The 12763-nt window shown below is 36.9% G+C and overlaps 1 protein-coding gene and 1 long non-coding RNA gene across 3 annotated transcripts in view; one reads left to right on the top strand and one right to left on the bottom strand.

Annotated features, from left to right (window-relative positions):
• LOC129501671 (uncharacterized) overlaps nucleotides 1–12763 on the bottom strand; it is a 114793-nt gene that overhangs the window by 998 nt on the left and 101032 nt on the right. Inside the window, exon 4 of one of the 2 annotated variants that reach the window (XR_008662783.1) lies at nucleotides 3482–3602. The exons of the other annotated variant lie outside the window; for it this stretch is intronic. This is a non-coding gene — a long non-coding RNA (uncharacterized LOC129501671). Of the gene's footprint in view, nucleotides 1–3481; nucleotides 3603–12763 lie in introns of those variants that run through there. 2 annotated transcript variants of the gene reach the window in all.
• The window catches only part of KIAA0825 (KIAA0825 ortholog), a 391927-nt gene that overhangs the window by 306009 nt on the left and 73155 nt on the right, over nucleotides 1–12763 (top strand). The window lies entirely within an intron of this gene.

Here is a 12763-nt window from a genome sequence, read left to right as displayed (position 1 = left end):
GCTGTTGAAGCATTCTACTCTTTGCAAAATTTCCCTTAAGTGCCTTATTCTATAGGTCCTTTCTGTGCTTGGTGTCCAGGATATGTGTTAGATTTGGATATACCACATCAAACAAGAATTGTTATAATTATAGAAGCTCAGTAGGAAAAATTCTGCCCACCATCATGAAGGTTTTCTCACTTCCTATTTTGCCATTCCCATAGGGTATAAAGTCATACTCTCCTGTTCTCATCCAATCAAATGCCACTGTCATGAATAAATATTTCTTAATACCTACTATGGATTCAAGAAACATATTAGACATGGTCTGTTCCCTGTGCATTCTGTCTAGTTGGGAATCTAGAGCATGCAAAAAAAAAGTGATTAATAACAATATGAGGTAGCATAGACTAAGTGATACATGACACCTTCTAATTTATCTGTTCAACAAATCCAAATTTCCATACGTTTACGTTGCTTAAAGGGATATACATCTGTAATCTTTGACTCCCCATGCCTTTTCACTAAGTTTGTGTCTTCTAGCATAATGAAAAATAATGTGATAATATAGTGACATATTACTGTGACTTCAGGCTGTTTCCATAGAGGCAGAGCAGTCTCCTGGGTACCACGATGGAATGAGATACAGAAGACAGAAATTCCAATCTGAGAAATGCCCCTGACATTTTATGTGACCTCTGACAAGTGACTTAACCTTTCACTTTAGGCTTTGTCATCTGTAAAGTAAGCTTAATTAAACTTGCCAACGTCATAGAGAGGTGAAGTCTAACTAATTATAGCTAATTAAATGATTTGGGGGATCTAAAGTGTTTGCTTTCCAGTAATAAACAATAAGAAAAAAAGAGGTTTTATACTAAAATACTAATTTTTGTACAGTGGTCACAAAAGATGGTACTGATGCCCTCTAGAGCCTCGTTGTAGGGATGGATTTGCGCTGATCCATTCATACTTTCTTATTTGGTTATTTTGGTGACCAGTAGCACTTAAAACAGCTGGATAAGATGAGATATCCATCTGTGACCATAGAACAAAGTAAAGCTAACTGGCCCCCCTGGAATTGAACCAATGACCTAGGTCTCATTAGCACTATCAGCTAACCGACTGAGCTAATTGGATACCACACTGATAATAATGTATCAGAACACGGTTTGGTTTATTATTTTCCAAAGCTTTCCCTAGACTTAATTTCAATAACCATAAAAAACTAGTTTGAGTAATTAGAGCCAAAGACAACAAGCTAGACATTATTAGATGCCACTAACATCCGAAGGACTGAATCTTGATGTCCCTGACAGGCCTGGAGTCCTCAGCAGGCTCTTGACTGCCCTACGAAAGTGAAGTTTCAGAATGACAAGGCTAATAAACCCAAGGCCCTCCTGATGAGATTAGGAAGGGCTCTTGTGCATCTCTTGCTCACTAAGAGTCTATTGGTGGGGATTAGAAATTGTCTTGGTCTCTGAGTCCTTTAGAGGCTAATAAAGTGACAGTGAAGATGCATTGTGCTACCGAAAACAGTCCTAAGTACTAAATAAAAAATGCCTCAACACTGAGCTCATCACTTCACCTCCTGGGATTGATTATATCTTTCACTTTGAGAACACGAAGCAAGCCTTAATGAGGACCTGATATTAGGTGGGACCATGTTAGTAATTCTTAGTTCTTTGAACTTTCAGGCAAGGTTAATGTATGTGCTATTTCATAGAATAAAACAAAAATATATGATGTTGAAATATTCCCTTTCCAGAAATATGAGAGTAATAGAATCCTGCAGTGCTAACAATGTAGCATGTAAATCTTAGGGCGTCTACTTCAGATTTCAAGTGGAATGAATGGCCTATTTGGCCCAAACTAGGTAAACTTGAATTCTGCAAAGCTAAAATACTGGGAAATTAGCTCCATGATGTATTAACTCAAATAATAATGTTCCTGATGTAAAAAAAAAGATGGAAATTAAACATCTAGTTATGAATACTGCGTCTGCACAATGTGCCGCATGCACCGCATGTGTTAGAATTTCTTCTCAGTTCTTTTTTTAATCTTTTATTCATAGCATTGCAGGTGATGAAAAATTTATGCCTTGAGTCTGGCATTGAAATTAAATGCAAAATGAAAACAGAAGCAGTTTATACTGACAGCTTAAATATCTTTATCTAGCATACGGTTGCACTATAAAAAATCACTGGGTGACTTTTTAAATCTCCCACATGTAAAAAACCAAGAGTTGTACAATAATGAATAAAGTTATATATCTAAGACATCAACAGAAAAGTTGTGTTTTATTAGCATTCTTTGTTAATTTCATTTTGCTCTATTTTGCTGTTTTTAATTGGCACAGACAGATGGATATAAGCTTTTAAAAATACTACACAACTTAATTGTTGATATTAATTCCTCAGAGTGGCAGGAAACAATTGATTTTTGCAGTATATTTAATGAGCGTGATTTCTCTGGTAGGTTTATGTCGTAAGCTGAATAGAAAACATTAATCTGTACCTAAGGTAGTTATGCTGTAGTAAAGGTTAATTATTCAGGTAAATCAATTTGTGCATCACAATATTAATATGAATGATATTTGGGAGGATGGCAGGAATCACAATAATATCCACAGTTGCTGGCTTATGTGAGTTTTCAAGTGTATTTCCTTCCTCAGAATAGCAGCAGGTAATTCTTTACACATTATTTTGTTAGTCACAACTCTATTCACAAAATGAGGTTCCTCGTAAATGGCTCCTCTTTTCTAGAGATGTCGAGTCTTTTGTCCTAGGCATATCTGTATATGCTGTACTGCATTAAAATGCTCTCTGTGGCTTTTGTTGATGAACTAATGTTGAATCTCTAATAGTTGCCTCATAATGCAAATTAATTGGAGAAAGTAAATGCTTCTTAGTTTGAAGAATAATGCACTCAGGTTTAGAATACATTCAGTCTAGATATATTTCATATATTTATTTATGAGAATTAAAAAAGTATAGAGTTATTTAGCATTTAAATAAGTAAAGCATGAAATTTAGAACTGTCTTCAGTTACGTAAAGCACCAATACTGAAACAGCCACTTAGATTTCCATATTTAGAAGACTTCAGCATACAGCCTAAAATATTTTACACTCAGCCTCTGATTTGTAGCTTTTTCCTAGATGTTTTATGTAAACACACTGTGTATAATTATGCAGATAATTTTATGCAATATTAATTGTGCTAAGAGTGCAGGGAAAGTTGCTTAATTCAGTAATTCGTTTACATTTTAATGATTCTAATAGCATAAGATTACCAAATCAAATGGAAATATCTCTGACCATTATACTATATTGTGTGAAGAGTTCAATTAGATTGTCTTATGTTTTTCAGAATATACTTATTACATCTTTTTATTGACAACCAAAAAAAGAGACTCAAAATACCCATATTGAAAAAATTGAAAATCGTTTTCAAGGCATTTTTTAATCCAACATTACATACACTTAAAGAATGGTGCCCCAAAGCCTTGACACATCAGGTATCAGATTGTAAAGTATGTTTAATATCTGTTTTCAGCATGTGAATTGAGCTGGCCTGCATCTTGAAATGAAGTTGATGAGATATAGTACCATTTTTTGCAGGCAACCTGTACCAAAAAAAAAATGCATTTAATTTAGTCCTCTTTAATGTAGGAAGAATAATTCAAGGTGTTTATTATAGGGAACAAGTGAATATACTAACTTTTACAGGTAAAGATAGCATCTGAAGCCACCCTCCAAATCAACAAATTTGAGGTTAGCATTTCTTTCTTATTTCTTTCATCATGTACAGATTTAATATCATCAGGAATAAATCTAAATTGTTTGCTTCTTTCCTCCTAATTCCTGAAGCAATGTAAAAGCCTAGAGAGGTTTGAAGTGACAGGATTACAAGCAGTCTTTTGCATACATGGCCTTTAGGGATAAGCGGCTACCTTGCATCTAATAAACAAGAAAGTGAATTCGTTGAATAATGAATTAAGTGGCATAAGTTGTGATAACAAGGAGCAAATGTAACTTCAGACGGATGGTATTTGCTTTGTGTGGGGTTATCTGAGAGGGCTGATGCTCCGCCAAGGGAGACTGAAAAAAGGCTCATTATATTAAGATGTTCTTTTACAGAACACAGTCTAAAATGATCTTGCAGTTTCTCCCCCCCCCCCCCCCCCCCCCGTTTGCTGAACTCCTTTGTGTGCTTCTATCAAATCAACCACCTCCACCAGAGGGATAACTAGGATTCTTTTAGACTGTTGAGTGTTGTTTAAAATAAAAATTCCTAGTGAGTTTTAGATGGGTCACCCAACAATTAAATAGAGATGTCTAATTGGTTAATTCATATTAGGGTCAGCAGCTGGTTACAGAATAAAAGGTTGTGGTGCCCCATTGCATAGTTCTGAACCAAATTAAATTATTAATCTACTCTTTGCTTCAATGTAGCTTCACGGGGATTCCTAACCTGCCATACTGAATAAAACAGAACGACTGCTTTACATTTTCATTATGGAAAATTATATTTTAAATTGCAAATGCTCTCCTATTTAGCTTGCATTGCGTATCTCTTTGGATATGTAGGAATGTCTTCAACAGTCAGCGCTTATAAATTGTTTTGTTAATTTCTAGTTATAGCTGGAAACTATGAAATCACGAAAAGGATGATTTGCAAGCAATCACCAACTCTAGGCAGAACCAAATGGCCCTGGAAAGTCAAGTCAAGACTTAGGGGGCCACCATCTCTGACCCTTAAATTCAGAAGATAGAATTAAATAACTAGGTTATAAGAGGGTTTACAATCTAACACAAGCTCCCAGTTAATTCAACCAGGGTTATTTTCAGGATTGCAATTCCTGCAAGGGGCCAAGGTCCTAGTTTTTGTGACCTTTCTTAATTATTTCAATTTTTTTGTTGTTATTTAGCTACTCTAGATTGAATATTAGCTTTGTGAAAAGATTACAGCTGCATTCAGCTTTCTAATAAAGTGTTTAATAATGACTTAATTATATCCTATTACCAACAAGCACAGTTGCAATAAAAAATTACCATATTTTCTTAGAAATTATTCTAGGAGATGTTTTCTGTCAACATTTTAAAAAAGACTTATGTATTTATTTTAGAGAGAAAGAAAAAGCACACACATGAGTCGTGGGGAGGAGGGACAGAAGAAGAGGGAGAGCAAGGAGGCTCCAGGCCAAACCCAGAGCCCAATCAGAAACGGGGTTCAATCCCACACCCCAAGATCATGATCTGAGCTGAAACCAAGAGTTGAACACTTAACTGACTGAGCCATCCAGGCGCCCCTTTGTCAACATTTTAATGTATGTCTACTATGCACTTTTACCTAAAAAAATTTTAAGATATGAGATGCATAGCAGATACAACTAATAGCGGGTTGACCTTTAGAATGTAGTATGATTTATAAAGAGAAATCACTTAGCAATCATAACTGAATGAGTGTTCCACTTTTGATGCATTGTATCAGCTGGAGTATTAAATTTCATTCACTGGTTCATTCTTATGTTTGGATTCATGCATGTGAATTAGCTAAGTTGGTTGGAACACATAAATACTCAAAGACCAGTAAGGCTTTTTTATAAATTAGAAGTATTTTATAAATAATTACCTGTTCATCTATTCATCGAAAACATATTTAGTGGATACCTACAATGTACCAAGTACTGTTTGAAGAGTCGTATAAACAGGAGGAAGTGAACAAGGTAAAGTCACTTCTCTTGTGGAGTCTATATGCCAGTGGAGGGAAATAAGACAATAAGTCAATAAGTAAATTAGCAAGAAAATAACAGGAAAGTAATGAAAAGAGAGCACAACAATATTCAGAAAATGACATGAAAAGAGCTTCTTTAGACAGAGTTGTCAAGGAAAACTTCTTTGAGGAGGAAGCATTTTTGTTGATAGTCACGGGAAGAGCATTTCAAGCAGAGAGAATAGCAATGCCAAAGCCTTGGGGTAGAATGAGCCAGGCATAGGCATACTTAAGAAACAGAAAGCAGCAAGATTACTTCATAGGCACACAACCTGGGCAACACAGGATTCCATGCTTAGATGAGCCCAGTTTAATGCTTTCCTATCAACATCTTGAAATTCTTAATAAGTTTTAAATGAGGGTCTCGTGTTTTTCCTGCAAATTATCAAGCCAGTCCTAGAAAGAAAACTAATAGTGTGTAAGGGGGGATGAGTTGGCGGTGGGAGTATATTCATTTGGAGAGGGGGACAGGTGTGCATAAAAAATAAGGCCAGTAATTGATACTTCTGGGTATGTGTGTACTGGAATCAGTATAGTTTATGAAAGATTAGTTGTACTTTACAGTATAGCCATTTTTGTCTGCCATGGAGAAAATGGAAATGCTGTTTTTGTTCTATATTTAGCCAAATCCTCACATACAGATGATAAATTTCTCAAGGGTAATGTTGGTCTCTTCTGTGTATTGTGTATACTTCACAGCACCATATGATTAGATATTCCACAAATACTAATTGCAGCTAAAAGGAATTTGCCTTCTCTTTTAACCCAAAAGGGTTTCCTTGAAAAAAGCAAAACAACAAAAAAACAACAGCAACAAAAAACAACACAAGGCATTTAGTGTTCACATTTGAATTCTTGTTTTCTTTCCACAGTTAAACTGTAGTACCAAATTTGCATGGCCAATTAACAATTAAGTCAAGTCATATGAAATCACTGATGATCAACCCTTTTTCAACCTAAACAATGGCAATTTTAATGGTTTATATCATACTGAAATTGCCTGTTTATTTAAGAAGGAAATACAGAAATTTTCCAAGCATCTTTGTGAGTCCTGCAGTATTTATTTAACAGAGGGAAAAACACCTAGCACAGGGCTGTTCATTAGTGCAACACGCTGAGCAGTGCTGTCAGGCTGCACCCGTGGGTCTCCTTAGAGGTGAATCCACATTGCAGCAAAGCCTTTCTGCCAGTCAGCAGCTACCCCCACCCCAGTAATAGAGTCTACAGCTTCCACCCACTTTCTACTACATTCTACATTATAGCAAGCGGTGAGTTGCCAGGAATTATTGTGTGAGCGGCCCAAGTCCATGCCATTGTTCGGAGCTGCAACAGGTGGTAGAGCTTTGGCCTGGGCTGTTGCTCACTGCTCCCCCTTCCTCTAGACAAATCTACTCATATTTGTTGATGGCCAGGATGATTTACCCAATGATTACTAGGGACAGTGTCATTCTAGGGTCATGTGATAGAATCTGGCCAGCAGGTGTTTATTTCATTTCAGGATGTTTCTGATTAGGACAAAGATGTGATTTGATAATTACAGCTGACAAATTCTCAGAATATATTCTATATGAGAGTCTTTTGTTGTTTGCTTCTTCTCTTTTGGGAAGGTTATTGATTTTAAATAATCATTATCAAGTTGCTTCTTACCTGGTACCCTTTTGCCTTTTAGAAAAACATTAAATCCATTAGTTTATGGTTCTTCCACTTGCACGTTCAAATTCTTGCATTGTATTGCTTTCTTTTGTTTTCCAAAATCTTCTACACATTGATCCACACTGAACATTTTGAACCTATCTGTACATTTTTTTGAGTCACTAGTGGGATTATAAAGTATGTTCTTAGTAACTTACCAAAAATGCTTTCCTAAAAAGCTTGTTCTGTTATCTGTTACAAAGACTTTGTTTGAACCTTTCATGCTGCTTTATTACTAGCCAAAAGTTGTGTGTTCTATGATTGATTACAATGGGTGCATAAATATTGGGAAAATTTGTAAATGGCATGCTAAACTTACTTGTCCCAAGACAACTTTTATTTTTTTTACATAAATTCAGCTTGCCAACATATCATTAGTTTCAGATGAAGTTTTCAATAATTCATCAGCTGAATATAACACCAGTGCTCATCATATCACATGCCCTCCTTAATGCCCATCACCCAGTTATCCCAATCCCCGCCCCCTCGCCCAGCCTCCCCTTCAGCAATCCTCAGTTTGTTTCCCACAGTTAAGAGTCTCTCATGGTTCCAAGACAACTTTTGGTGACAAAGTGCACCTAATCCAAAGAAGTGAATCTCTAATGATGAGAATTTCAGCAGCTATGGCAAGTGAATGGAAAGTATTTTTTTTTCTAAGTCAAGGTCCATATTCTACGAAGTAGGAAATTGAACACATTTGCCACATTCTCTACCTCAAGAACAAATCTTTTTTTTTAAGAACAAATCTTCTTATTTAATTATGAAAATGGGGAAAATAAAGATAGGAAAAATGAAGAGATGGGGAAGATCTGTCTCTGTATCCTGCCCATATAGGAGAGAAGGGAAAAATGAATTAGAGGAAATGATCAAATTCCTTCTAATCTGTATTTCTGACACTTTTTAGAATCAATGACATCTTTATCCTATGACCAGCCTTCCCCAATTGAGGCACTATGACAGACACTGTATGGAAGGAGCATGGACTATGTTGTCTTAAAGTTTTGGGTTTGAACCTTGGCTTTGCTACTTGCTAACCATGTGACCTTGGGCAAGTCACTCAACCTCTCTGAGCCTCAGCTTTGCTCAGATATAAAAACATTAATACCTCATTCGCAGAATACTATTGGGATTATATATACGATAACTAACATTTGTTGTATGTACCTGTTATGGTGAAGTGATCATAGAAATGGCAAAGTTCTACTGGGATAGTTATGAATAAAGGGGACAGTTACTGTAAAAATAAAGCAATACGTACAGAACAGTTTTTAAATTCAAGGGAATTCATATGGAGTTTCATTTACTTATTTACTATTTGCATCCCACCTTCCCTACCCTCTTCCCTGAAACCCATTTCAGGTGTGGTGAATTAGAGAGCCAGAGGGAAGAAGTAGAAGGGGCTTGGTTTGCTATAATAAGCTTGTCAGTGCTAATACTCTGATAAAAGATACATTTTTAACCTCTTGCAAAACATGATAGAAATTATTGCTCTGGGAATCTCACTTCTAAGACTAGACACTTTGTACACAGGACAGAGAGAAGCTCTTGTCCACTTTGCCACTTAGGAAACTACTTTGCTGTAAATTTTCCTTCCAGAAGGAGAAGAGGTAGCTCACTGTTATTATGATAACCTTATATTTTGTTGTCCCATCAAAGCAATAAAATGCTCCTGAAAATTCTTCCCACAGTCTGTTTTTATATATATGGGAGAAAATCTCATTGTCGAACTGAAATACCATTATTTTGGCATGATTCACTCAGTTTCTCTAAAGCTTTGGCTTTCCAAACAGAAGACTGATTATAAATCTATGTTGTGTGGTGTTGAGGTCACATGGAAACCTTTTTAAAGGACTGAGTGACCTGGGAAGTTACTGAGTCAGAACTTCTCAGCAGCCATCTAATAATGAGTTTAAAGAGGGAGCGATAAAACCTCCCCAGCCCACCCATTCTCCCAAAAGTTAGTGGTAAGAGTTGTGGTTTCTCAAGACATCTTTGATACTCAAGGATGAAACCATGAGGCTAGAACTTGTCTTTCTCACCGTATGTGATAGACTATCATTTCAGTCATACATGAGTCACATAAAGCTTTAGGTTTGTCTCTGTATCCTGCCCATAGAGGTAGTTTAACCCCCGTATGCCAGCTCTGACGCAGAGGTTGGGTTGTCCCCTGGGAAAAGGAAGATATTCGTAGCTGGAAACAGACATGTCAATAAATGGACTAGGTTGAACCATTTAGACTGTTGTCACAAAGGAGAAAGAAAGAAAAAGAAAGAAAATAAGTTCAAATGGGCTTTCTCTTCAAACCTAGGGATTCGACATTTGATTGTGATTGCTCTACTCAGAAGTTCTACTTACTGCACGTTTTAGCTTTAAACCACTCATTTCTCAACCAAAGTCTGGATACACCCAACCAGAACAAGTGTTTGCTGAGGGAATTATTAAAAATTTGAAGGTAATTTCAGTTATGAGACTCATTTCGGTGTGATAATTGTGACTGCTCTAAAGGAGATTTTCATTGGATATCTTGCAAAACACTGCCTCATTATCTCAGAATACATTTCTAGAATGCAAATATGGGAAGGCAAGCCATGTGCATGGTAGTTCCACTCTGCATTTTATCCTTAACCAAGGGACTTTTTAGCCTTTGGCCTCCAATTTCCTTAAATGTAAGGAAGAAGAGAGACCAGTGTTTCATTTGAAAGGTAATCTCCAGTGTTAATCAGCTTTGAACAACTAGTAAGTTATGGCTTCTACAGGTTTCATGACAAAGCACTCAGTTCTAAGTTTATGTAAGATTAGTCTGTATACTACTCTTAAAGATACTGTTAGATAGGGGATGTTAAATACATGGGTAAGCACACAATAAAAACATAAATCGGTAGATAATCATGATTGTGTCAATGTGTACATAAAGAAATGATGCATTGTAGATAGCATTAATATGATTCCAGATTAATCGGAAGGGTGAAGTATCTAAAGCCTCTTCCCTATTATTTGTCAAGCACTTGATGTTATTTATCTCCTTTATTCCTCGTAGCTTTTTTTTTTTTTTTTTTGTGAGCTGGGTACTAGTATTTTTATATTGAATGAAACTGAGGCTCAGAAACATGAGTTGCCCAAGTTCACATGATTAGTCAGTGGCAAAACCAAGATTCAGACCTCAGACTCACCGTCTTGAAGTGCATACTTCTTCCCCACAACATGGTGCTGCCTTAATCAGGTAAGGCCAGCTGTAGAATTAAGATGTCATTTAATTTAAGAAGTGGCAGAAATACAGTTTCAAAGGAGGGAGAATTTTTACTGGCACCCATAAACAGATTTGGCCAATAGCAGGGACAGTTGGAAGACAAATGGCATGGTCTCCATGACAGGCCAGGAAGATTATCCAGAGAGCTTTGTGGATTAGCCAAGGACACAGAGAGCGAATGAGCGAGGAAGCAAAAAAAGATAGTGAACTATCTCTGGAGAGGCAAACACACAGCAAATGGTGCAAGACCATTTGTAATTAATAGCTAAATTATGCTAGGCATTTAGATGACAGATCTTTCTTCAAGGACTACGGTAGTCAAAAAGTCTGGGGCAGAGGCAAGCTTCTTCTTAAACTTACAAGGATGGGAGATGGATAGTGATAGGGTGGATTTTTCTAGATGTGTGTGACGGGGAAGGGGCTGGTCAACTTGAGGGAAGATACAAGGCCAGGAAGACTGGCCTCTTGGAGGGTTTATGGACAGGAGGCTAATAACTGAATGTTAGAAGATACATGATACATTTTAGGGAGAAAATGAGGTACAACATTTCAGAGGAGAAGAGATGATTGGGAAGCACTCTGAAAGCTGGAAAAGAGGGGTCGATGTCCCAGTAGAGGAGGAATGTGAATCACCCTCTGTTTGGGGAGTGATAGAATTTGGTAGTTGTTAGGCAGTCTGGGAGATACATGATAGATGAGGCTCAGGACAAGTGTTACTCAGGAAGCCTTTTGGAAGGATGTGACAGTAATTCAGGGAATTTATGCATTTATTTTGATGGTCCTTTCTCACCACCTAGATTTAGACCAAGTAGCATATTGAAACGCCACTACTGTAAGGACAAGTTACACTTATGAAGGTCTTGCTATGGATCAGACACTGCTAAACCTTTTATTTCAGCTAAACTTAACAGCCATCTATGAGGTTATAGAGACTTTTAACTGCCTGACTTTGCATTTAAAAAAAAAAGAAAAGATGAGCTAGTAAGTGGAAAGGGCTAGGATATGAAGACAGGCAGCATGACCCAGAGTGATCAGCCCAGAATTGGATGGCCTGGCCCATCACCTGGGACAGTAGGGGTATGGAGTTTTAAGGCTCTCAGAAACACTAAGGGCAATTACAACACTTCTCTGTCAACATACAGATGTTACAACAAATATTTTTTTAACTCATTGCTGCATACAATGATATAACAAGAACTTGAATGTTCACAGGTATTGTTCTAAGTATGTTACATGCATTATTTCATTTAACTTCACACCCTATGGAGTAATAGTATCTCTGATTTTAGAGGAGAAACTGAGCCCTCAGTTGGTTATATAATTTCCCATGATCATACAGCTAGTAAGTGGCAGAGGTAGGAATTCTACTGTATTGTGATTAGGGAGAGAGAAGTGCTTAAGAGACTTGAAGTAAAAAATAACATGTGTGTGAAATAAAAAAAAAAATTACAAGGAGATTGCATTTGAACTGAGAAATAGAGGCTAGGTAGGCAGAGGGTATTTCAGGCTGAGGGCAGGTGACCAGAGTGGAAGGTATGTTGGAAAGACTTGAGGCAGCAAGATCACTCATTTTCGGCCCTCGAAGAGCTGTTGAATAAATGAACTGGTGCATGCATGAATGTATGAATCACAAAAGCACTGTGACAGTCATAATTGTAGGGAAAATAACAGACATAGTAAAGGTGGACTGTATAGGGCTTAGCAACCGATGGGGAACAATGGGAGAGAATGTCTAGGCTTGGACAACTTGGATCTAAAATGCAGACACATATTTTGAAAAGTTCCTCAAAGAATAGGAAATGTCATCTAGAATTTGGAAGTAAGTTCATCACATCCACCTGTCAATTAACTAAGTCGCTAGTATTGCAAAGAATTAATCCTAACGGAAAAAAAGTAAGATTTTGGGAACACTTTTAGGCCACGCAAAATTTTGTACATTGCTGCTTTTGCATATAAGGGAGTTATGTAAAAGAGAAGGTCAGTAGTGACAAAATAAAATGATAAACTGGCAACAAAAATACTGTCTCATTTCAGGAGAGGGTTCAGTGTTTGCACATATTAAATAGCTGCCT

Source organism: Nyctereutes procyonoides, unplaced genomic scaffold (assembly GCF_905146905.1).
Source record: "Nyctereutes procyonoides isolate TBG_1078 unplaced genomic scaffold, NYPRO_anot_genome, whole genome shotgun sequence".
NCBI classification, from domain to species: Eukaryota; Metazoa; Chordata; class Mammalia; order Carnivora; family Canidae; genus Nyctereutes; species Nyctereutes procyonoides.
The sequence above is the reverse complement of the archived record's forward strand: the minus strand, read 5'-3'. Positions and strand labels throughout refer to the sequence as shown.